The sequence below is a fragment of the Dama dama genome, chromosome 13 (assembly GCF_033118175.1).
Source record: "Dama dama isolate Ldn47 chromosome 13, ASM3311817v1, whole genome shotgun sequence".
Lineage (NCBI taxonomy): Eukaryota > Metazoa > Chordata > Mammalia > Artiodactyla > Cervidae > Dama > Dama dama.
Genome location: NC_083693.1, coordinates 74228298 through 74251534, shown reverse-complemented (window position 1 = coordinate 74251534; position 23237 = coordinate 74228298). Strand labels below are relative to the sequence as shown.

Here is a 23237-nt window from a genome sequence, read left to right as displayed (position 1 = left end):
AACTTTCCTTGGAACGTTTAATTCCACTTACCTTGGAAACAATTACTCACATTTAGGTTTTCTTTTATTTTTTATTTGCTTCTTTTGGATTACTTGTTATCATCCTAGTCCCCCAGTAGTCTGCAAGTTACATACTGATTCTACTCTTTAGTAACTGCTTTAGAAATTCTAATGTACAGGTTCTTATCAAAGTCCAGTGTTAATACATTTATCCTTCTCTTGGACAGCAAGAGCCTTGAAACATTAACTCCATCTATCATAATTTCCAACTTAAATTCTACTGTTGTAGAATTTGTATGCATGCATGTGTATGTGCTTCTGTCATGATGAATGTTGTATGCAATTTTATGCAATTATCCTGCCTTCCCTTCATGCTTCCCACACCCCCATCTCTTGGCCTCATTCTCCCTTTTCTCCTTTTGGTCCATGACTGTGGTGGGTTACACTGATTGACTTTCTAATGTTAAAACAACCTTTATTTCCTGAGATAAACTTTTCTTGATTATTACATAATATCCTTTTTATATATTGCCGAGTTGGTTCTATTTGCTGATCCTCTGGAGAAGGAAATGGCAGCCCACTCCAGTACTCTTGCCTGGAAAATCCCATGAACAGAGGAGCGTGGTAGGCTACAGTCCATGGGGTCACAAAGAGTTGGACACAAATGAGTGACTTCGCTTTCATGGAGGATGTACGTATGACAAACACCGCTTGGTGGTTTTCCTCTCCTATAATGTCTCTGTCTGCTTTTGCTTCCAGGGCAGTGCTGGCCTCACAGAAGGAGACAGAAAGCATTCCCTCCCTTTCTGTCTGCTGAAAGAGTCTTTGTCAGATTGGCAAGGATTTTAACAACAAATTCAACTTCTCTAATATAGTTACGCAGCTTATACATTTGCTCTTGAGTAAATTTGGTGGTTTATGCTTTTTAAGGGGCTTGTTCATTTTATTGAGGCTGTCAAATTTATTACCATAATATTTTTTTTCTTTTTTTCTTTATTAGCTGGAGGTTATTAGCATAATATTATTCACAATACTCCTTATTACCCTTTCAACGTCTATAGGATCTGTAATAATGTCCTCTTTTACATCCAACGATGCTTCCCTTGGGGCTCAGCTGGTAAAGAATCCGCCTGCAAGGTGGGAGACCTGGGTTCAATCCCTGGGTTGGGAAGATGCCCTGGAGAAGGGAAAGGCTACCCACTCCAGTATTCTGGCCTGGAGAATCCCATGGACTGTCCATAGGGTCTCAAAGAGTTGGACACGACTGAGCAACTTTCTTTCACTTTCAGTGGTAATTAATGTTTTTTTTTCCCCCACAGACAAGAGATCTTTCTGGACAAAATATGCATCTTTATCAGTTTACCTTCAAATAATACCACTTGAGACACACTGTATTGCACTTTCATTTCTTCGCTCCCAAACTTTGTGCTCCTATTGTCAGTTATTTCCCTCTACAAGTATTGTAAGTTCCAAAATACACTGTTAATTTTGCTTTAAATAGTCTAAAAAAAAAAAAAAAAGATTAAGTGTGAATATTCACCAATCCATGGACTATTTCCAAATCTTCTCATTCCTTTGGGTAAAAATTTCCATCTGCTATCATCTTCCTACTACTTGAACTTCCTTTAAAATTTCTTGTAGTGCACTTCAGCTGGCAATAAATTCTGCCAGCATTTCTTGGTCCAGAAATTTTTATTTCACTTTCACTTTGAAAGATATTTTCACTGGGTACAGAATGATAAACTAACAGGTTTCTTCCTTTCTGTACTTTAAACACGGCACTGTTGTCTGCTGGCTGGCAACAGGTTCTGATGAGAAGTCACTGATGTTATTTTTGTCCCTCTGTAACATGTCTTCTTGCTGCTTTTTAGGACTTTTTTCTCTTCATCACTGATTTTTCAGCAACTGGACTGTGTGGACCTTGGTATGATTTTCTTTGTTTACTCTATTTGGAGTTTGTGAGCTTCATGGTTTGCAATTTCCATCAAATGTGGACATTTTTCAGCCATTATGTCTTCAAATACTGTTTCCATTCCTTCCTCTTCTTCTGGAACACTAGTTACACGATCTTAAATCAGTTGGTTTTGTCCCACATGTCACTAATGCTCTGTTACTTTGTTCAGTCTTCTTTATTTTTGCACCATATTTTGGATAATTTCTATTGCTATGTCTTGAAGTTCACTGATCTTTTCTTCTGTACTGCCAATTTGCTATTAATCTCTGTATTTTTCACCTCTAAAGTCCTAGTTTAGTCTTTCTCATATCTGTCACTCATGCTTGTTTTCCTCATGAGTGCATACAACTTATTTATAACAGTTATTTTACTGTCTTTGTCTGCTAATCTCACAGCTTTCTACTGATTGATTTTCCTCCTGGTTACTATCATATTTTCTTGCTTCTCTGCATGCCTGGTAATTTTTATTAGATGCTGGACACTGAAACTTTTTTACATTGTTGGGTGCTAGATTTTACAACATCATTTTAAGTACAGCTGGGGCTTTGTTCTGGAAATGCAGTTAAGTTACCCGGAATCAGTTAGGGCAGGTGTGTAGTGGTCTTTTAGTCCTTGACTAATTCAGCCCTTCACTAATTAGCCCTTCACTAATTCACTACAGTGATACCCTTCTGATGCCCTAAACCAAAGAGCTGTTCTGAATCCACCCTCGCAAAGATTAAAAACCACACTTTAAAAGGGCCTGACACACCACCAAAGTGGGAACACAAACCATCCCAGCGCGTGTGATGTCCACTCCTCTCTGGGGCTTCTCTTCCTGGCTCTGAGGGGCTTTCTCTGGGGCAGGTGCAGACCGACACTCAGCCCAAATCCTGGGGGTGGGGATCCTTCTGCAGACCCCTGGGGTTCACTAAGTAGCTCTCTACTCTCTTACACTTTGCCCCTCAAATTCCAGCTGCCTCTCCTCCCCCAACTCTGACCTGCTTTGTCTCCACGGCTAGGGGGCTCTGTGTGGTTTCTCTCTCCCTGACCTGCAGTGCAGAAACTGTCTCTAGACCAGGACTGGCAAACTATAGCCTGAGGATTAAATCCAACTTGCTGCTGTTTTTATAAATAAAGTTTTATTGGAACACATCCATGGCCACTCATTTACATAACTGATACGAAAGCAGCCACAGACAATAGCAGAGTTGAATGGGGTTGTGATAGAGACCATCTGGTCTGCAACGCCTAGAGATTCACTAACTGGCCCTTTATTTTAAAAAGTTCGTTTACTCCTAGCCCTAGAGAATAAGCTTACAGGGCTCATTCCATTTGTTTCCATTTGTTTGTTATTTCAGAGAACACAATCCTAACCTTCCTGTTAACCAATGTCTGAAAACTGTTGTTCCATACATTGTGTCCGGTTTTCAAGTTTGTTAAGATGAAAGTCAGGTCTGAAGCAGGGTGAGGTTAGTGAAGCACTTGCCTCAGGTACAAATTTTTAGGGAGTGACAAAAAACTAAGTAATAGGGGTAAGATCAAAATTAATGCAAAAAATCTATATGAAGCAAAATATCAAAATTTTAAATAAGGATAGTATCAGTAATAGTGTGAAGCCAAGCCATACTGGAGCTGAAGCAAAAGGAAAAGTTAATACTGACCCTGTCTATTTAAAATTTGACTTTTTTCCATCATGGATTATTTTTTTTTGCATCAGATTTGATTTTCTCAAAGTATTGCATTAAAATGTTATCAATCTCAATTACTGAGTTTTCTGGGGCATCCTGAAATTCTGCACCTGAGGCCTCACTCTCCTCAGCCCTCCTGCTGTGTCTGACTCTTTTCGACCCCGTGGACTGTAGCCCACCAGGCTCCTCTGTCCATGGGATTCTTCAGGCAAGAATATTGGAGCAGGTTGCCATGCCTTCCTCCAGGTGATCTTCCCAATCCAGGGATCAAACCAGCGTCTCTTACATTGCCTGTAATGGGCAAGTGGGTTCTTTACTACTTAGCGCCACCGGGGAAGCCTCCAGCCCAATCCTGGTGGACAGTAAACCTGGTGTCTGTTATTCCATCAAAGGGGAAATGGACGACTCCAGGAACAAGCCTCTTGTCAAGCAGAATCATACTAATGTGTTACAACTACAAGGGTTTCAATGCTTTCTTTCTCAGGAACAGAAAATGCTGCAATGTGAAGAGCCATTCTGCTCTAATTACCTCTATCTTCAACTGCAGTCTTCTATGAACAGTTCCCATACATATCCATGTTGTAAAGAGGAACACAGTGTAAGAATATAAACACTTATCATTAAATAATATACATGCACACAGACAATGGGATTACAAAACAGTATCATAATTATATAACATCGAGTCAACACATCTGCATTATGACACATAACAAAAGCAACCATCCACAGCAAGTGCTACCGAGTCAATGTATTGATTGGTGAAAGCAGGAGCCCAGCCTCTGAACACACGAATTCAACTAAAAGCAGATCAACCAGCAAAATCCCTATCCTGGTGCTGTGGGAGCATCGTCCTTCAGAAGCCAGCCGGCTCATTTCCCGAGGATTCCCAGCTCCCGCGCCTCTACAGTGAATGGGGCAGAAAAGCATTGGGCAGACAGAAGACCACCCCATCCATGTGCCAAGTAAACAACCTCTACACAGAGTCCAGTTTCTACACAGGATTTATTTAACTTTATAAGGCACAGGTGCAAAAACATGCCTTTAAGTGCAACGACCAAAATGAGCATTTTTCTTTTTAAAAGATTTTTACTGGAGTAGTTGCTTTACAATGTGGTGCTAGTTTCTTCCATTACAGAAAAGTGACTCAGCTACACCCTCCTTTATATACATGACCTCTTCTCTTTGGAGTCCCTGCCCAGCCAGCTCACCACAGCGCACTGGGAGCTCCCCGCGCTACACAGCAGGTCCTCGCTAGTTATCTATCAGTATTTCAGGCATCGTACCAACAATGTGTACGTTTCAATGCCCGTCTCCGGGTTCCTGCCATCCCTGTTCCCCCTGGTATCCACTCGTCTGTTCTCTGCATCTGTGTCTCTATCTCTGCTTTGTGAATAAGATGGTTTATCAGCTTTTTTCAGATTCCACATATATGTGTGAATAAATGACATCTGTTTTTTTCTTTCTGACTTATGTCACTCTGTATGACAATGACTGTCTCTAGGTCCATTTATGTCTCTATAAATGACCCAATTTTGTTCGTTTTTATGGCTGAGAAATATTCCATTGTGTGTGTGTGTGTGCACGCGCGCGCACACACACACACACACACAACCCCCCACATCTTTATCCGCTCCTCTGCTGATGGACATTTAGGGTGTTTCCATACGCTGGTTGTTATGAACAGTGCTGCAGGGAACATTAAGGCCCGTGTGTCCTTCTGAATTATGGTTTGTTTTTTCTGGGGATATGTCCTCCAAAAGAGTTTCTTTTCTTAATTTAAAACACTATGCCAGCAAAAACCATGGATCTAGAGATTATTGCACTAAGTGAGGTAAGTCAGACAAAGACACATATCATATGATATTCCTTGTATGTGGAATCTAGTTTTAAGAAAAAGATACAAATGAACTTATCTACGAAATAGACGCAGACTTACAGATACTGAACACAAACTGTGGTTCCCAAAGGGGAGACGTGGCGGAGCTGAGGACGGACACGGGCCGCTGCCGCCATGTAAGGCGGGTGACCAACAAGGACATGCCGGACAGCACAGGGGACGCTGCTCAGCCTTCTGTGATGATCTATACGGAAAAGGAATAAACATGTGTACACGTATAACCGAATCACTTGGCTGGGCACCCGAAACTAACACGACCCTGTAAATCAACTCTACTCCAATAAAAGGAAGATGTTTTTGAAAATATTATGGTGTCAAATTTGGTGAAGAATCAAAAACTGTGAAATGAAAAGTTTTACTTTTTCTGAAGAAACAGTCTAGAACTCATGAAACTCAAATAAATGTAACAACTCAACACAATTCAAACTCATGAAGCGCCTCACACCCTTCTCTCCCCATGTGTCCTGATCTGGCCTATGGCGAGTCACCCCCTGGCACGCTTGCCCCCGCCCAGCCTGGCCCAGCAGAGACCCAGCCCCGCACACCACGGGGCCCCTCTTCTTCACCTGTGTGTCTGTCACCGGATAGTGGTTGACTCAGGTTGTCATGGGAATCCATACAGATTTACGCCAGAAAATCGGGATTTGCTATTTGCACACTCAAATTATCTATAAAAGGTAATACAGTCCAAATTCCTCCTTGGTCTACTGAGGAACTAAAAGAATGACATTTAGCAAGCTGTCCAAAGTTCAGAGTCACCAGGACGAAAGCCTGGTATCAGGACCAGTGCTCCCTCCATGCGAGCTTGCCATGATGGCTCTGCAAGAAGCAAAACACACACCTCAAAATTCCCAAGACGTCAGTAATACCTAATGGAAGCATTTGCTCTTTTTAAAACCAAGCATCTTTTTTCATTGTTTAGAATGTCAGCACTGACATCCCTGGGTTTATTTATTCCCTTACGACTAACATATGGCATTCACGACCGGATGGACTAAAAAAGCACCTTTAGCTGAACCAAGCAAGGCTAGTTCTGACTTCAAGGAAGATGCTGAGACCTTGGCTAGGCTAAAGAGAATTTTCTCACATTATTTAAATAATTGTTTGCTTAGTTTCTAGCTACTTTAATATAAGAACTGAATAGAATTACTTTGCTTACTTTTGAAAACCATTATCCAAATAGATTTGAACAAGAAGGAGGAAGAGAGTTAGCTAAGAGTAAAATGACTACCCCATGCTACTGGGTAACAGAGTTAGTTAAAACTGCCCTTGGGTGAAACAAGCCAAGGTTTGGAACTATAAGGCAATGGTGAGTTTGGTTTTGTTTCTGACACTGTCATTAGTTTCTCTGAAGTCTTCTTACTCCCCTGAAATGGTAAACGAACACCCATTACCACTCTATACTCACTTTAGTCTTAAAATATACAAAGTCTGAAATATTTTTACACGGTCACGTTGAAAATTTATGATATCAATATTTAGTGTAGTATTTCTGTGATCACTTTTAATTTAATATTCTTCACGCTACATAAAGCCTCTAGAATAAATACACTTCCCAATCAAATGCAACCCCTGTTGCTAAGATTGCCAGAGCCCCCAGTGCCAAGTTTCCGAAGTGGCATCTGCCTGTTCACATTATTTTAACTTAGAATTATACAAAAATGTGAAACCTTGTCAAGTCACCCTGAAATTTTCACCTGATCGGTCTTTCAAATAAACTCCATTCTGCAATGTTGGCTTTTGCTTAATAGAGTTATGATTCACTGCAGTTTACTCAGTGAATTTGAATAGAGGTTTGTTACGCAACATCAAATCTCTTAGGTTTTCCCCCAAATTAATCAATATTTTGGACACAAAATAACTGTCAACACTTTTGATATGAATAAAATGTTTACATTAATAAAATTTTCCATCAGAATAATGTGAAAATAAATCTTGATTCACAGGTTAGAGCAGTGCTGCTCAGCAATGCCAGGACGGACAGGACCCGGCAAGCCAAGCCCTGATGGAGGGCAGGGGGCAAACACGTCCACACAGGGGCCCCACCGTGCCAGCCCCGCGCCCTGCACCCAGCCCCGGGGTCCCATGTGGTCCAGGGCAGGTGGGGCAAAAGCGAGGCCTGTGCGACCCCAGGGGCCATTCTCACAGGTGCCGGATAGATATTCTTGAATGACAGGCCCCTTCCCACCATCTGGCATCTGTCATGAGAAAAATGAGAGAGAATTTCCTATGAAGTATAGAAAGCACCAGGACAGGTTTTACTAGTTTCTCAAAACTACCTCATCCTCCTAAAGACTCTTTATCACTGAACTGGAAGGATCCCTCCACCTCTGCGCCCCCTACAATCCACTGGTCCACCTACATGAAGAAGAACCTGAGGGAGAGGAGAGGAGGAAGAACCCACACGGAGTCGTCTATTCTTAGTAGTTTCCACATCCTTGGAGGAGGAAGAAAACAGAACTACTCAAAGACTTGAAAAAATAGGAAGCTAGTAATGGAAAAAAAGATTTCTTGGCTGAATCAGACAGAAAACACTTGAAAACCTTCAAGACAGCCCCACAAAAGTAAGATGGGTACAGATCACAACCACCTCGGAGGAGGAGGACTCTGGGACCCAGTCTCCCCTGGAATTCCACGAGCATCCAAGTGCCCAGGGTGGGGCAGGCTCAGCACGAGGAGCAGGGGGCAAGGAGCGGAGGGCCCACTTTCCAGAGCTGCCCGCGGCGGGGAGTGGACACAAACAACGTGAGAACTGCCCAAGGGAGGCACACGGTGACGTCGGGGACACCACCCGCTCGGCTGCGGGCGTGCCTCATCTGAAGGAGCGGAAGAAATTCACGATTTCTGAAATTCTCAAAGCAGCTCATGAGGAACATCAACTCAGTTTCTGGTTTTAGAGGGGAAAAAAAAAAAATCCCATGATCATTCTAGGGCATCAAACATTTTGCTATACTTCTGCTTGATTTTAATGAGTGTGTGTATGTATATATAATTAGTGTATATATATTTATACATATAGTAAGGGTATAATACATACATAAACATATACACTAACATATATTTAGCACGAGGATGTACGTACATATACAAATATGATAATATACTATATTAACAAATATTAGTGCTTGATAAATACTAATAAATATTAACTGAAAGAGTGGCTGGCCAGAGCTTAGAAAACATGTTCATTGGAAAGATACTCTTTGGGAATTACCTGGCAGTCCAGTGGTTAGGACTCTGTGCTTTCACTCCTGAGGGCCCAGATTCAATCCCTGGTCAGAAACTAAGATCCCACAAGCCATGCTGCATGTCCAGAAAAAAAAAAAAAAAAAAGATAGATACTTTTCTTCTCACATTCTTTTCCAAGGGACAAACTAAAACCTCCAAAGTAATTCACTTTCATGCATTAAATTACATTTCAAAAGTATCTTTATTAAAGGTGATACAAGAGCTGTTTTTCAACAACTCATAACAGAAGACTTGTTCTAAATTAATAGCATAAACAGAACTTTTAGTGGAGCAAATCTGAATGTAGAAAACAAATCTGTTGTAACAAGCCACACTACTCCTGGTGATGAATGACAAAACTGTCCAGTGCTACTAGACATTCTCCAAGTTCGAGGCAGAACAAAAAGGAAAGCAATGTTCCAGGAACTGTGGGTTTGGACTTGAGGTTCCAGGCTAAGAAAGATTCCAATACCCTGGGCAACAAGACCTATGGCTGGGGGACAGGCAGGATGGGAGCCCAGAGGCCAGGGCTCAGACACACCCCTTTGCACCCTGGGGTGGGTTAAAGTGAAACAGAGGGCTGGGGGGAAGGACGGAACGAAATCCTGTCCTGAGGTTTTAACATTTCACAATCGATGTCTCAATCCCCCAACGTATCAAAGGCATGTCTTCAGGGCACGGCAAGCCCAAGCCCCATCCTGACTAACCCCTCCTCTGTAAGCTGGGAGTTCAGGGACACAGTTAAGGTACAACAGTGGAGTCTCTCAGAAGACAGGAGTCACCTTGTCTCAGATGTCCTACCGCTGACCACAGGCTACAGGGGAAGTGTGTGAAGGGGGTACTTGTGCTGACGAGGATCTGAAGACCCCTGCCAAATAACCCTAATTAATGAACTTTGTAAAATGCCATTTTGTAACATGCAGGAAGGTCCCATGTGGCTCAGAGGTAAAGAATCCGCCTGCCAATGCAGGAAATGCAGCGTCAACCCCTGGGCTGGGAAGATTCCAGAGGTAGAAATGGCAACCCACTCCAGGGTTCTTGCCTGGGAAACCTCATGGGCAGAGGAGCCTGGCGGGCCACGGTCCATGGCGTCACTGAGTTGGAGACGACTGGGCAACTAAACAATAGCAACACACACACACAGGCAGGGCTGTGAAATTTTATCATTTTTAATTGAATATCTTTTTTTTTTTTGACTTGCCAAGACACCTTCCTCCTTCAATTAAAGTAATTTTTATTCTTCTAAACCAAAGAACAGCTTTAATGAGATCATACTGTAGGATCCACCGCAGGCTTATCACAGGTGCCCGACACACGTACTCTGATACTCGTAACGAGGACGTGAACAGGGGCCAACAGTCCAAAAGCGTGCTGGCTCTTCTCCCTGGGGCTTCATCTCATCTAAACTCCTGGGGAACTGAACACCTTGCAGTTCACTAAGGCACTTGCTTTAGAGACCTGATTATTAAGACTCTTTTTTTTGACCATACAGCATTTGGAATCTTAGATCCAAGATGAAGGCTCAAACTCACACCCCCCGCAGTGGAAGTGCAGAGTCTTAACCACTGGACCACCAGGAAGTCCTGAGGCCTGATTAATTAGACTCCTAGTTAAGGTATTTAGATTACATGATTCCATTAATCAACAAAAACCAGCGCCTTCCAAGATCTAAAAAGCAGAAATGTTCTCCGCCTGAAAGGTTACTTCAAAGGCTCCTGACGCAGTTCCTCTGACAGGTAATTTAACCTTAGTTCAGTGAGTGACCCCCTGGTCCTGGAGGAAATCTCTGAAGTCCGCATGCTAACCTCCTCACCGTCCCAGATTTCCCCACGTTCCACCGCGTGCCCACTAAGCAACGGGGTCCAGAAACCACGGGACCTGCCCCACGTCCTAACTACTTGTCATCTTCGCCCACCACCCCCAAAGCCGACAGCCGTATCACCTTCCAGGGGCTCCAAAGCTAGTCAGACACTGCCGAGCTCCTGCTCCAACCTGCAAGAGGTGCAGGCTGCCCTGCTGAGGGCTCTGGGCCGGGGCAGCAGCCGGGCACTGACAACCCACAGCCCCAACAGCCCCACAGCCTGGGCAGGAGATGGGCAGCGCCAGCGACCCGGCAGGTGGCGCCGACAGATTCCTGCAGGCCGGGGGCAGGCAGGCTTTGGTCTGCCGTCTTGTAACTAGTTTTGCTGGAACACAGCCATGCTCCTTGGTTTACGCATCGCCTCCAACAAAGGAGGCGCCAGGCTGGCCCACAAAGCCTAAAACATTTACTATAAAAAGTGTGCTGACCCCTGGTCTGGGTTGTCAGCAGTCCTGCCCTCCCTGGGCCATGTCCTGGCTTCCACCCAGGTGGTCAGCTTCTGCATGTGCCCGCGGGGCGGGAACAGCAGGGCCCACAGCCCACAGCGGGCCATGAGCACGTGTGGTACTCACGCAGGAGGCAGGCGCAGGCACAACGTGGTCTGAATCTGCCCCCGCCCCGGCAAACACCACGTTCCTTCTCCCTTGACAGGGACGCGTCCAGAGACGCCCTACCCTTCGGCAGCACAGTCTCCAGCACTTTCCTTACCCCCTCTCCGTGAAAACCCAGTTTCAGGCACCCTCTCACCAGAGACCCAGTGTGAACCCCTGTACATAACAGATGCTCAAAGTGCTGCAGCCAAAGCCAGCTCAGTCCGCCAGGTTAACGCCCCCACGCTTCCATGTGAATTCACACGTGGACAAGCCAGGTGGAGCCAGTGCCAGAGCATCCGCCTGCCAACGCAGGAGCCGCAGGGAACACGGGTTCCAGCCCTGGGCTGGGAAGAGCCCCTGGAGGAAGCAGTGGCAACCCACTCCAGTACTTTTGCCTGAGAAACTCCATGGGCACAGGAGCATGGCAGCCTACAGCCCACGGGGCCGCGTAGAGTTGGACAGGGCCGGGCAGCGGAGCACACACGCGTATCAGTAAACACGGCCTGAGAACCCAGTAGGTCCTGGACGTGCAGCACCACACGTGCGTTAACACAACGCACACGAAGTCTAATCTTCCGCTTGGATTTGTCTGTTAAATAAATGAGGTTAAGAGTCCGACTATCATTTTGAGGTGATAAAACTGCTCTGGATGAACAACTGGGAATATACAGAAAACTACTGAACTGTGAGCTAGAAGAAGGTAGAGCTTACATTATGCAAATTATCTCCCAAAAGCTGTTATTAAAATTTTTTCTATAGCTAATTATTTTTTTTAAAAACAGCAATTTCTTAATTCTTCTACATCTAGCATGTAATAAAACGCCATATCTAATCCTGGTGAACGGAAACCGAGCAGACTACAGTAACTGGGCTTCGTAACGCTGCTGTTCAGCTGCTCAGCCGTGTCCGACTCTCTGGGACCCCACGGGCTGCAGCCCACCATGCTCCTCTGCCCTCTGCTACCTCCCGGGGTCCGCTCAAACTCACGTCCAGTGAGTCAGTGATGTTATCTGACCATCTCATCCTCTGCTGTCCCCACCACCTTCTCCTCCTGGCCTCAATCATTACCAGCATCAGGGCCTTTTCCAGTGAGCTGGCTCTTCGCATCATGTGGCCAAAGTATTAGAGCTTCAGCATTAGAAGCTGAAGTTATTATTATTAGAGTTCTTCCAATAGATATTTGGGGTTGATTTCCTTTAGGATTGACTAGTTTGATTTCCTTGCTGTCCAAGGAACTCTCAAGAATCTTCTCCAGCACCACAGTCTAAAAGCATCAATTCTTTGGGCTCAGCCTTCTTTATGGTCTAACTCTCACATCCATACAAGACTACAGGAAAAACTATAGCTTTGACTTTTTGGATCTTTGTCAGCAGAGTGATGTCTCTGCTTTTTAATACGCTACCTAGGTTTGTCACAGCTTTCCATCCAAGGAGCAAATACTTTTTATTTCATGGCTGCAGTCACCTTCCACAGTGATTTTGGAGCCCAAGAAAAGAAAATCTGTCTCTGCTTCCACTTTTTCCCTTTCTATTTGCCATGAAGTGATGGGATCAGATGCCAAGATCTTAGTTTCTGAATGCTGAGTTTTAAGCCAGCCTTTTCACTCTTCTCTTTCACCTTCACCAAGAGGTTATTTAGTTTCTCTTCACTTTCTGTCATTACCATGGTTATCATCTGCATATCTGAGGTTGATATTTCTCCGAGCAATCTTGATTCCAGCTTGGGATTCATTCGGCCTGGTATTTCTCATGATGTACTCTGCATATAAGATAAATAAGCAGGGTGACAATATCCAGCATTGTCATACTCCTTTCCCAATTTTGAGACAGTCTGGTTCAAACGGTTGCTTCTTGATCCACATACAGTTTTCTCAAGAGGCAAGTAAGGCAGTGTAGTATGCCCATATCTTGAAGAACTTTCCACAGTTTGTTGGGATCCACACAGTCAAATACTTTAGCGTAGTCAATGAAGCAGAAGTAGGTATTTTTCTGAATTCCCTTGCTTTTTCTATGATACAACGGATGTTGGCAATTTGACCTCTGGTTCCTCTGCCTTTCCTAAATCCAGCTTGAACATCTGGAAGTTCTAGCTTCATGTACTGCTGAAGACTAGCGTGGAGGAAGGATTTTGAGCATAACCTTATTTGCATGTGAAATGAGCACAAGTGTGCAGTAGTTTGAACAATCTTTGGCATCCTTCTTTGGGACTAGAATGAAAACTGGCCTTTTCCAGTTCTGTGGCCACTGCTGAGTTTTCCAAATTTGCTGGCATATTGAGTACAGCACTTTCACAGCATCATCTTTTAGGATTTGAAATAGCTCAGCTGGAATTCCACCACCTCCACTAGCTTTGTTTGTAGTAAAGCTTCCTAAGGACCACTTGACTTTGCATTCCAGGATGTCTGGTTCTAGGTGAGTGATCACACCATAGTGGTTATCCAGATCATTAAGACCTTTTTTTGTATAGTTCTCCTGTGTATTCTTGCCACCTCTTCTTAATCTCTTTTGCTTCTGTCAGGTCCTTACCATTTCTGTCCTTTATTCTGCCCATCTTTGCATGAAATGTTCTCTTGATATCTGCAATTTTCTTGACGAGATCTCTGCTGCTACTGCTACTAAGTCGCTTCAGTCGTGTCCGACTGACTCTGCAACTCCATAGACGGCAGCCCACCAGGCTCCCCCGCCCCTGGGATTCTCCAGACAAAAATACTGGAGTGGGTTGCCATTTCCTTCTCCAATGCATGAAAACGAAAAGTGAAAGTGAAGTCGCTTAGTCGTGTCTGACTCTTTGCGACCCCATGGACTGCAGCCTACCAGGCTCCTCCGTCCATGGGATTTTCCAAGCAAGAGTACTGGAGTGGGGTGCCATTGCCTTCTCCGGAAGAGATCTGTAGTCTTTCCAATTCTATTGTTTTCCTCTATTACTTTGCATTGTTCACTTAAGAAGACTTTCTTATCTCTCCTTGCTATTCTTGGAACTCTGCACTCAGTTGGGAATATCTTTTTCTCCTTTCCCTTTCACTCTTCTTTCCTCAACTATTTGTAAAGCTTCCCCAGACTACTGCTTTGCCTTCTTGCATTTCTTTTTCTTGGGGATGGTTTTGGTCACCACCTCCTGTACAATGTCACAAACCTCCATCCATAGTTCTTCAGGCTCTCTGTCTGTTAGATCTAATCCCTTGAATCTACTCATCACCTCCACTGCATAATCATAAGGGATTTGATAAATCACCCCAAACAGAGTGGCCTAAACCTCCACCCATCTCAGCCTCTGTGGGCTGCGGATCTGGACCGGGCACAGCGCTGACGGCACAGCTCTGCTCCACGGTGTCTGGGGTCTTGGTTGAGAAGTGAGAAGAGCAGAACGCAGAGTCACCTGCAGGATGTTTCTCGCCTGCCGGGAGGCTGCTGACTGGGGCCTCAGAACGGCTCCTTAGGGCCTTGCACGTGCTCTTCCTGCACGAGCTGGCTGGTCTTCACAGCAAGTATCCCCAAAGAGAAGCCAGGCAAAAACTGAACCATGTTTTTAAAGGCCTAGCTTGGAAGTCACGCAGCATCACTTCTGCCGTACCAGTGGGTGAGGCGGGTCACACACCTGGCCCAGGGTCACAAAGAAGGAACAGAGACCCACCTCCTGGCCAAAGTCCCATTGTGAGACCGTCTGCAGGATGGGAGGTGCCACTGTGGCCACTTAGGAAAACACAGTCTGTAATACAATCTCAATCTTCTGGAAGACCAGCAAATTAAAAATCTGGGTTGGGGGACTTCCCTGGAAGTCCACTGGTTAAGACTCCGAGTTTCTAATGCAGGGGGCGTGGCCTTGATCCCTGGTCCAGGAACTAAGACTTCACATGCCAGGTGAGGTGACCAAAATCTTTTTTAAAAAAAAATCTGGGTTAACCAGCATCTAACACAATGATGATGTGTCTGTCGTTCAGTCACGTCCAACTCTTTGCGACCACATGGACTGTAGCCCACCAGGCTCCTCTGTCCATGGGATTCTCCAGGCAAGAACACTGGAGTGGGCTGCCATTCCTTTCTCCAGGGGATCTTCTCAACCCAGGGATCAAACCTGGGTCTCCTGCATTGCAGACAGGTTCTTGACCATCTGAGCCACCAGGACTCTATCAAGTTGTACTTTACGCCTCGTGAGCTGAACCTCTTATTACCTGTAACAAGGTGTAACTGTGAGGCTGCACCCAATATTGCTAGGTTGTTCTGCCCCAGGGAACACAGTATTGTGACCTTGATTCAACAGGTGATGATTCAGGTTCCCCCTTGGTGACCACTGGACCGTGAGCGTCTCTGGAAAACACCTCAGACAGGAAGAGTGCTGCTGTGGAGGCAGAATTCCTCTGGGCCCACAGGCCGCATGCCCCACGCACAGGGCACTGGCCCCTTAGGATGCCACGTGGCCTGGGGGCAGAGCCGCGCCCTCCTCCACCACCACCCACCCCCCCCCACCACCACCCCTCCCCGAAGCCTCCAGCACACTGTGCTCAACGAATGGTGGAGGAGAGGAGGGGGGAGGCAGGAATATTCACACTGTGAACCAGCGCACCACTCCAGTCACTATGGGAGGTCTCCTTGGATAAAAAAGGAAAGCGGAACGGCGGCCCGAGAGCACACCTCTACCTCAGCAAAGGAGCCTCAGGAGCAGAGCGAGCAGGTCTCTGGTCCCCGAGCTGCTGTGCCCGGCCCTGGGACCCTGACCAAGCAGCCTCACCTGCCTGGGCCGCAGTCTCCTCCCCTGGGAGGTAAAGGACTGTGAGGTGCCACCTCCTAACCAGGCACCGCGGGCCGTACACCCAGCGGCAGGAGCCTGGAAGATCTAGTCTCCTTCAGGATTAAAGTTTAAACTATATGGTCCGAACGTCTGTCAACAGCGAGGAGGAGGGTGAAGTGTCCTCCAGGAACCCAGCACCTCTCTCAAGAGCCATCCTTGCCCCGGGGCTGCCTCAGACCCCAGCCCCCCGGGCAGCAGGCTGTCTAGACTCCTTTCACAAAGTAGGAGCAAACAGGCATTTCAGCCCCATGCAGTCAAGACATCAGTAGAGTTTCAATGCACAGGGGAACTGATGTTCAAACAAACAGGCTGCACACACTTCCAAAACCAGCAATGAAGATACTAGGCACATCAGGCCTGCGCTTATTATTTTCACAAGCTTGGCATATTGAACGCGGGTCTTTCTAACCGGGGCCTCCCTCTCCAAAACCAACCTCTGGGACGTCCAGGAAGCAGAAGCAGATGGGGCTGCCTCCTTGGAGCCGGGTGCTTCCAGAGCCCCGCGGCGTCGCTGGAGAGCGCCTCGGGTGGACGGAGCATGCAGGCCTGCTCCCGCACAGGGGACGGCCACCATGCTGGGGGCCTCAGGACGGCCAGCCCACGCCACGCTGCCCACCGGCAAGCCGAGGCACAGGACACTGCACACACGCGCGCACAAGTCGGAAAACCACCTCTCAGCCGGAGTCTGTCGCCAGGAACCGAGAGACAGAGGCGATGAAGGCAGAGGAAGACCGGAGCGGGAGGCACAGCTCTGGTATCAGAGAGGGGGACGCGCGGCTCTGGGGAGGCTGCGTTCATTTACACTCATCGTGAATGCAGGCTCTCGGCTGGAACATCTCACTTAAAATGCCAGAAGGTTCAGAACCCATTCATAAGCTTTCCGGAATGCATGCAGTCACCATGGCAACCCTGACATTATATTTCTTGGCCGCTGCACATATAAATTACCACCCATAATGCATTTAATACAGTTTGGGGCCACCAATCCAAAGCAAAATAAATCTGAGTTCTGACTCTCAGCCTGCCTCTTAGATAAACAAAGAGGAACAGCTGGAGGGAGATCCAGCTGGCCCCAGGATGGGACAGGGCTGCACACACGGAGATGCTCCACTGAAGGTCCACGAGAACCAAGGACCCCAGACCTCACCATCCAGCACCGGACAGCTGTGATTCTGTAAAACAAAACGTTCCACGCCAGATCAATGGGAACTGTCTTGTCGCTCCTTACATTAAAGATACAGCATATGACATCCATAGCTACATCCCTGAAATTCGACCGTGGCTGTTAGCAAAGCAAAGAAAAGGCAGATCCTTTAAACAACATCTTTTATGATTCATTTCGAGCGCATCTGTCAACACAAATAAGGTGGCTGTTCACACTGTCCTTAACAAGAAACCAAAGTTTTTCTCTCTCAGGTTCAGAAGACATCTACTCAATCATAATTCTTTGCCTTCATCGGGGATACTGTAAATATTTAAAATACATATCCTGCATGGTTTACAAAGTCCCTTACCTTTTCATGATCCACCGTGAGCACAGAGAAGGAAACAAAACCGCCGTGCACAGACTGCAAAGGCATCTCCAGCCTCACGTCCCCCAGCAGCCCACTGCATCAGTAACTTCACAGACCTGCTGCAGGACAGGCCTGTGCTGGCCACAGTGCCCACGAAACCCACCTCCGTCTTCACCACTGGCCGGCTACGTCCAGGGGGGCATCGCCTTCCCCGCCTCCTCCTTCAGACTGCAGGCCGCGGGCAGCGGCTGTGGAGGGGGGCCGAAGACCTCCCCGCCGGTTGCTGCCATGTTAACAGGCGCTTTGGTAGCCGCTGCATTGCAGTCTTTCTGAAGCAAGCCACCGAGCTCAGAAGCAGGAACGCCGGAGAGAGACGCCCCAGCACAGGAAGCTGCCTTCTGAATCACAAAGATTTTCTAAAGATCTTTTAAAAAATAAATGTTGCAAAAACCTGGGGTGGTGGGGGGGGCGGGTGTGGAGAGCATTTCTAGATTTCCAACCTGTTTCCTGCAGGCTGGCGAGTTCATGGCTTTCACTGGAGGACGGCTCTGACCATGTGCTGTGCTGGGTGGAAATGCGGAGAGGAATGAAACGCGCTTGGTGACAGACTGTCTTCACTGCTCAAGCGCCCCGGTGAGAACCTGCACCTCTGCTGCCTCCTGCCAGCCCCGGCGCCCGAGGGGAGTCCCGGGTGGCCAGAGGACTCAGGCCAGGAGATGCGGGCGCTGCGGGTGCCCGGGTGGCAGCAACCACCCTGAGCGCCCAGCTACCGCCTCCAACAGCACCCTTGAAAGGCTGAACCGCGACCACACAGCCAGCCTCGGAAGACACTGAAAACAGCAGCGCGCTTACCAAGCAACCTTTAACTTTCGCTGCTTCATTCGGTCTACCCCGAGAGCCTTAACCACGCGCTCGCTGTCTGCGAACAGCCACCATCCTGCTGGCGAGGGCCCGCCGGGGTGACACCCACACGCCAGGTCGTCCTGGCGTGGGGGCTGGGGGGCGGGAGGGCGGGCTGGGGGGGGACCGGGCTGGAGGTGGCCCGGGGCCCAGGACAAGGCTCGGTGACAAAGAACGCCTCACAGGAGCTGATGGACGTGCACTTCCGGGAAAAAGGGGAGATGACGGCGGCATGCCCTCAAAATGGTGCAGTGCGCACACACATCTGCGACCCTCAGCGAAGGCGGTTTCTGCCCCGAAGCCCATGGGGCCCTCCCCGCCGCCCCCGCCGGACAGACAGCCGGCGCCCGGTCCTCAAGCACATGGCCGCCCTGAGCACCTGCACCAAGCACAGGGGGCACAGCCCGAACCGAGCGGGGGCCCTGCGCCGGGCTCCCCACGCCGCCACCCCTCGGAGGTGCCAGATGTCTGCCTGGCTCCAGCCGCTCCCCACCAAGCCCCACGCTGAGCCGGGGCCCGAGGGCGGGTGTCCCTCCTCCAAGGACACGAAGCGGCCCGCAGATGCCTGCAGACGTCCGCTCTCCTCCCGGGTGGGGGTCCTGCTCCGCCTTCCCTGCCCACCTGGCTCCCCTCACGCCTCCAGCTCTGGACTCTCCTCCAGGAAGCCCTCACCACTCCACTCCCTTCCCACTGCAAGCAGCAAGGCCCTTCCTCTGGGCTCCCATCCGCCCTGGAAGTGACCATGCCATGAGAAAATGAGGCTGAGTGCCCGCAGGGCCCAGCATCACTGGTGCGCAGGGGCGGGGGTCCAGGACAGACCCCTGGCCCCACATCGGGAGATGCCCCCCACGTCACCTCCGCCCGAGGCCAGAGGATGTCAGCCACCGCCCAGGTGGGAGCCCCAGTGTCACCCCACGGGTCCAGGGGCTCCCCCTGGGGAAGAGGGTGCTTCCAGGGGCTTCACTCCGGGAAGCGGGAGGGAGCACATTTACGGAAACACCACAGCCTTCCCACCCCGTCTCTCCCCAGGAAGGTGTGGTGTGAATAAATGAATATCCTGGATCAAACCAGATCACCTCGAGTCAGCTCTGACTGGCTGGATAACTCACAGCACGAGCTGGCTGATCAGAAGGGAAGGCAGAGAGAGGCAGCGTGGGGACACTACGCTTTACAGACACTCACTGGCGTGGTTTAATGGACTCAGAGGAACTTCCATCAAACGTCTCCGGGCACAGTTAGGAGCTCCCCACAGACTCTCCCCTAGACGCTGCCTTTCAGATCAGGGATCAAGGCTGCTGTCTGCAGCGGCACCACTGTCTGACCACCAGAACCCAGCGCTCTGGCTCGAGCGGGCTCTCCCAGGAGGGTCTGGAGGAGGGGGCAGGGGCCTCACCTCAATACTCTGTGCCCCCTGGAACAAGCGATACCTCAAGATGGGCCGGGGAAGCTGCCCGGGGCTGAGACCCAGCCCCCCAGTCCAGCACCGAGAGCGCTTTCAGGGCAGTGCCCTGGGGGAGACGGTGCCTCCAGGGCCAGGGGAGGAGGGGGAGCAGGCCACGGGACCACACAGGACCGCCTGCCAGGGTCACTGCCTGAACACCAAGGGTGGCAAGCCAGGCCCCCGCCTGCCCATGGAGCGGCTTCCTGCTGTCTCCTCCATCCACTGAGCGGGCAGCCAGGCTCCGACACGAGGAGCAACGTCAGGTGCACGACTAGGCGCCGGGCACACAGCCCGCCGCCTCTCAGCCCGGAGCTGGGGCAGGGCAGGAAGGGCGCCCCGTCTCCCTCTGACACAGCCCCCCCAACCGACCGCTCGCTCCTTCTGATTCTGGAACTTCCTGCCATCAGAAAAAGGCTTGTCCTATGAACCTTAGTGTTGATTCGATTCACTGCTATAACACACATGAAAAGTTGCTGAAAACATAGGCTTCTCAAAACATAGACACAACTGTTAAAAAAATAAAGCCCGCATCTGCAAAGCACTCGATCATTTCTCCAAGCTTAACTCAGTTCAAATACATGATGAGAGACGTGAAGGGCTCTCCCCATTCACTGAAATGACCACACAGAACCTGCTCCTTTACTAAACAGCAGTGATGACATTCACAACCTACTCAGGCAATTAGCTAATGCTGTTAACGTACATTTACATGAACTCCATACAAATTATGAAAACCTCCCTGCAGGTCTCATTTGGACACTTGCCAAAATGCTCAAGAGCATCCCGACTATCTTAAGGTGTTTATTACTTCAAAATAGACAACCCAGTTACCAAAGTTACCCTGAAAAGAGCCAAAGGAGTGAGCATATGCTGCCTGAAGGGCAAACACACAGACAAACCACTCACTCAGTCATCCTGTGCAGCCGGGGCCAGAGAACAAAGGGTGTCCCTCAAGAAAAGCAGGGGGAAGAAAACAAGAAAAATATAAAATACAGGTAAGGGTTAGTTGTCTTAGAAGCGGAACAGACGTAATTAGCTGCAGAAAGTCTTCGGCAAGACTTACTTGGTGAGTGTCAGATGTGATGTGACCTCAGGAAAGAAGGGGCTTCAAACATGAAACAGGAGCCAGCAGGTCACCAACAGAGGGCAGAGAGGCCCCAGTTACAAGCAGCAAAGCTTCTTTACACATTTAAACGGGAACCTGGACAGCACGGCAAAGAAGCATCCCCAGCTGGCGCCAACACCCCCAGGTCTGCACCCGAGACACGAGGACGTCCACCTCACCAACACCTGCAGGCGGGTGTCCCGGGGCGCGCTGCTCACGACGGCCAGAAAGGCGACGCAGCACAGAGGCCCCAGCGGGCTGAACGAACACCGCCCCGACACACGCTGCGTCCACACACAGGCGCACGGCTCAGCCACGAAAAGGAGCAGCCTGCCCACACACAGCGCAACACGGGTGAGTCCTGAACACGCGATGCCGCAAGCAAGAAGCCAGACACAAAAGACCACGTGCTGTGTGCTCCAGGTCCCGTGAAACGTCCACAGCGGGCAACGGCCGACACACTGAGCACCGCTGGGCTGGACGCTTGGAGCGGGCGGACTGCGCGGTGTGTGGCTGCGCAATCGAGGCCTTGTGTCTCTGACAGTCGGCCTCCCTTACTAAGATTCAGCTCACCATCTAAAAGAAACATGACAGGGAAAATGTTATGAGTCTTCATTTTGCCCCCCACTAAAATGCATTATTCTGGGGGTGCCCCTTCCAAATAGTAGTAAATAAGCTTCTCACTATTCAGAACTCACAACTGTTTTTGGTAACTCCTTCTCCCCCAAATCTCAGAGTCCAACAGTTTTGTAACAAGTAAATTGATTTGAGCTTTAATGTAAAATAGAAATCACACCTACATGCAAATGTAGCACTTTTAAACACAAGGGAGGATGCTAATTAGGGAAACTAGGCACTCCACCACCATCACCAAAAAGTACTTATTAGTTTTTTCCGCTATGAAATAAATATGAGCACTGGGGTTTTTAACACCCAGAAATATTTATAAAAGTTCAAGTCAATACAGGCAAAGAAAACACATGCACTAACTGAACATGAAACTCATAAAAACAAAAACAAGCTTATGTATAAAATAACAGATTTATAGAAAGACTATTTCCTCTACACCCAGCAAACCGCTCCCACTCACTCCCGTTGCTGTGTGTCCACCTGAACGTCCTCCACAACCCAGTCAACAAAAGGCAATGCGCCATCTGAGCAGTTCTGTCATTGGCTGAAACCGTCATTACGATAATATGTGTTTCTATTTTCCGCAGGAAGAGAATCATGTCTACTCACAATTCACAATGAGTCAACCGGTGTGTAAAATATTTTACATAATGGGAAAATTTATCGTGACCCAAAAGTTCAGCGTGTTCTCATTAAGTTACCAGAAATTACAGATGTGATGATTCTTTTGTTAACTTAACCAAAATCAAGAAAAGAAACTAACTCAGATATACACACATTTTCGGTTTGGTAGATCTAATTTTTTTTTTTTTTTTAACGCTACTGTATGCATTTCAAATTACTCAGATTGGTAAATCCATACTTTAAGTACTGAATAAAGAAAATCTGCATGCTGACAACATAGGTAGTTTGAAATTGGTTTTGACGCTGCGTCACTTGCTACCTAAATAGCTAAGCAATGTCAAAACCTGGCATAGAAGGCTTCAGTTTTTGTAAACACCCCTATGGTGAAGTGGTTTTTCCAGAATTATGATACCATCTAATGAGTGAATTAATGGAGCCTTCCCAGTGTGCCTCACCATGAATAAAAACTTCTGTGGAAAATCTTATACATAGTGTTGCATACATTTAACATTTTCTCACATGGTACAGTCACTGTTGTGTTTTTTTAACAATCCCAGTAGGAAAAAACACATGAGCAATTAAAACACACACAACTTTTCTATTCTGACCTTTTAAAAAACCCTCAGTCTTCTATGATACTCTAAAGGCTACACTGGGAAACTGATCTGTTTATACATGCAATACAGATGCAAACATTTTAAACTACATAATCTATCTATACACACGCCCTAAGAAATCAAGTATTTCCAAGTCTATAAACGTAATACCTCTGTAGCAAACATAACACCACCAGATATTTTTTATGTTACAGGTTAGTCCCCCCAAAAGGGTAATTATAAAACATGAGGAGGAGTCTCTTTAAAACCCTGTTAAGTAAATTACTTGCAAATACTGACCACAAAACTCTGGGTAATGCCAACATTAATCACTCATAAAACCCCAGAACGTGTCTTGAAGGAAGATTTTACAATACTAACTCTATTCTTATCGTTCTGACAAGTCTTTTTGAAAACTACAATCTCTCTTATAAAA

At 47.7% G+C, this 23237-nt stretch overlaps 1 protein-coding gene across 4 annotated transcripts in view; it reads right to left on the bottom strand.

Moving 5' to 3' along the window:
- Positions 1 to 23237, bottom strand: part of TRAF3 (TNF receptor associated factor 3) — a 116884-nt gene that overhangs the window by 61388 nt on the left and 32259 nt on the right. The window contains exon 2 of one of the 4 annotated variants that reach the window (XM_061159479.1): positions 5564 to 5708. The exons of the other annotated variants lie outside the window; for them this stretch is intronic. The gene's annotated coding sequence lies outside the window, so the exon portion shown is untranslated. The remainder of the gene's footprint in view (positions 1 to 5563; positions 5709 to 23237) is intronic. 4 annotated transcript variants of the gene reach the window in all.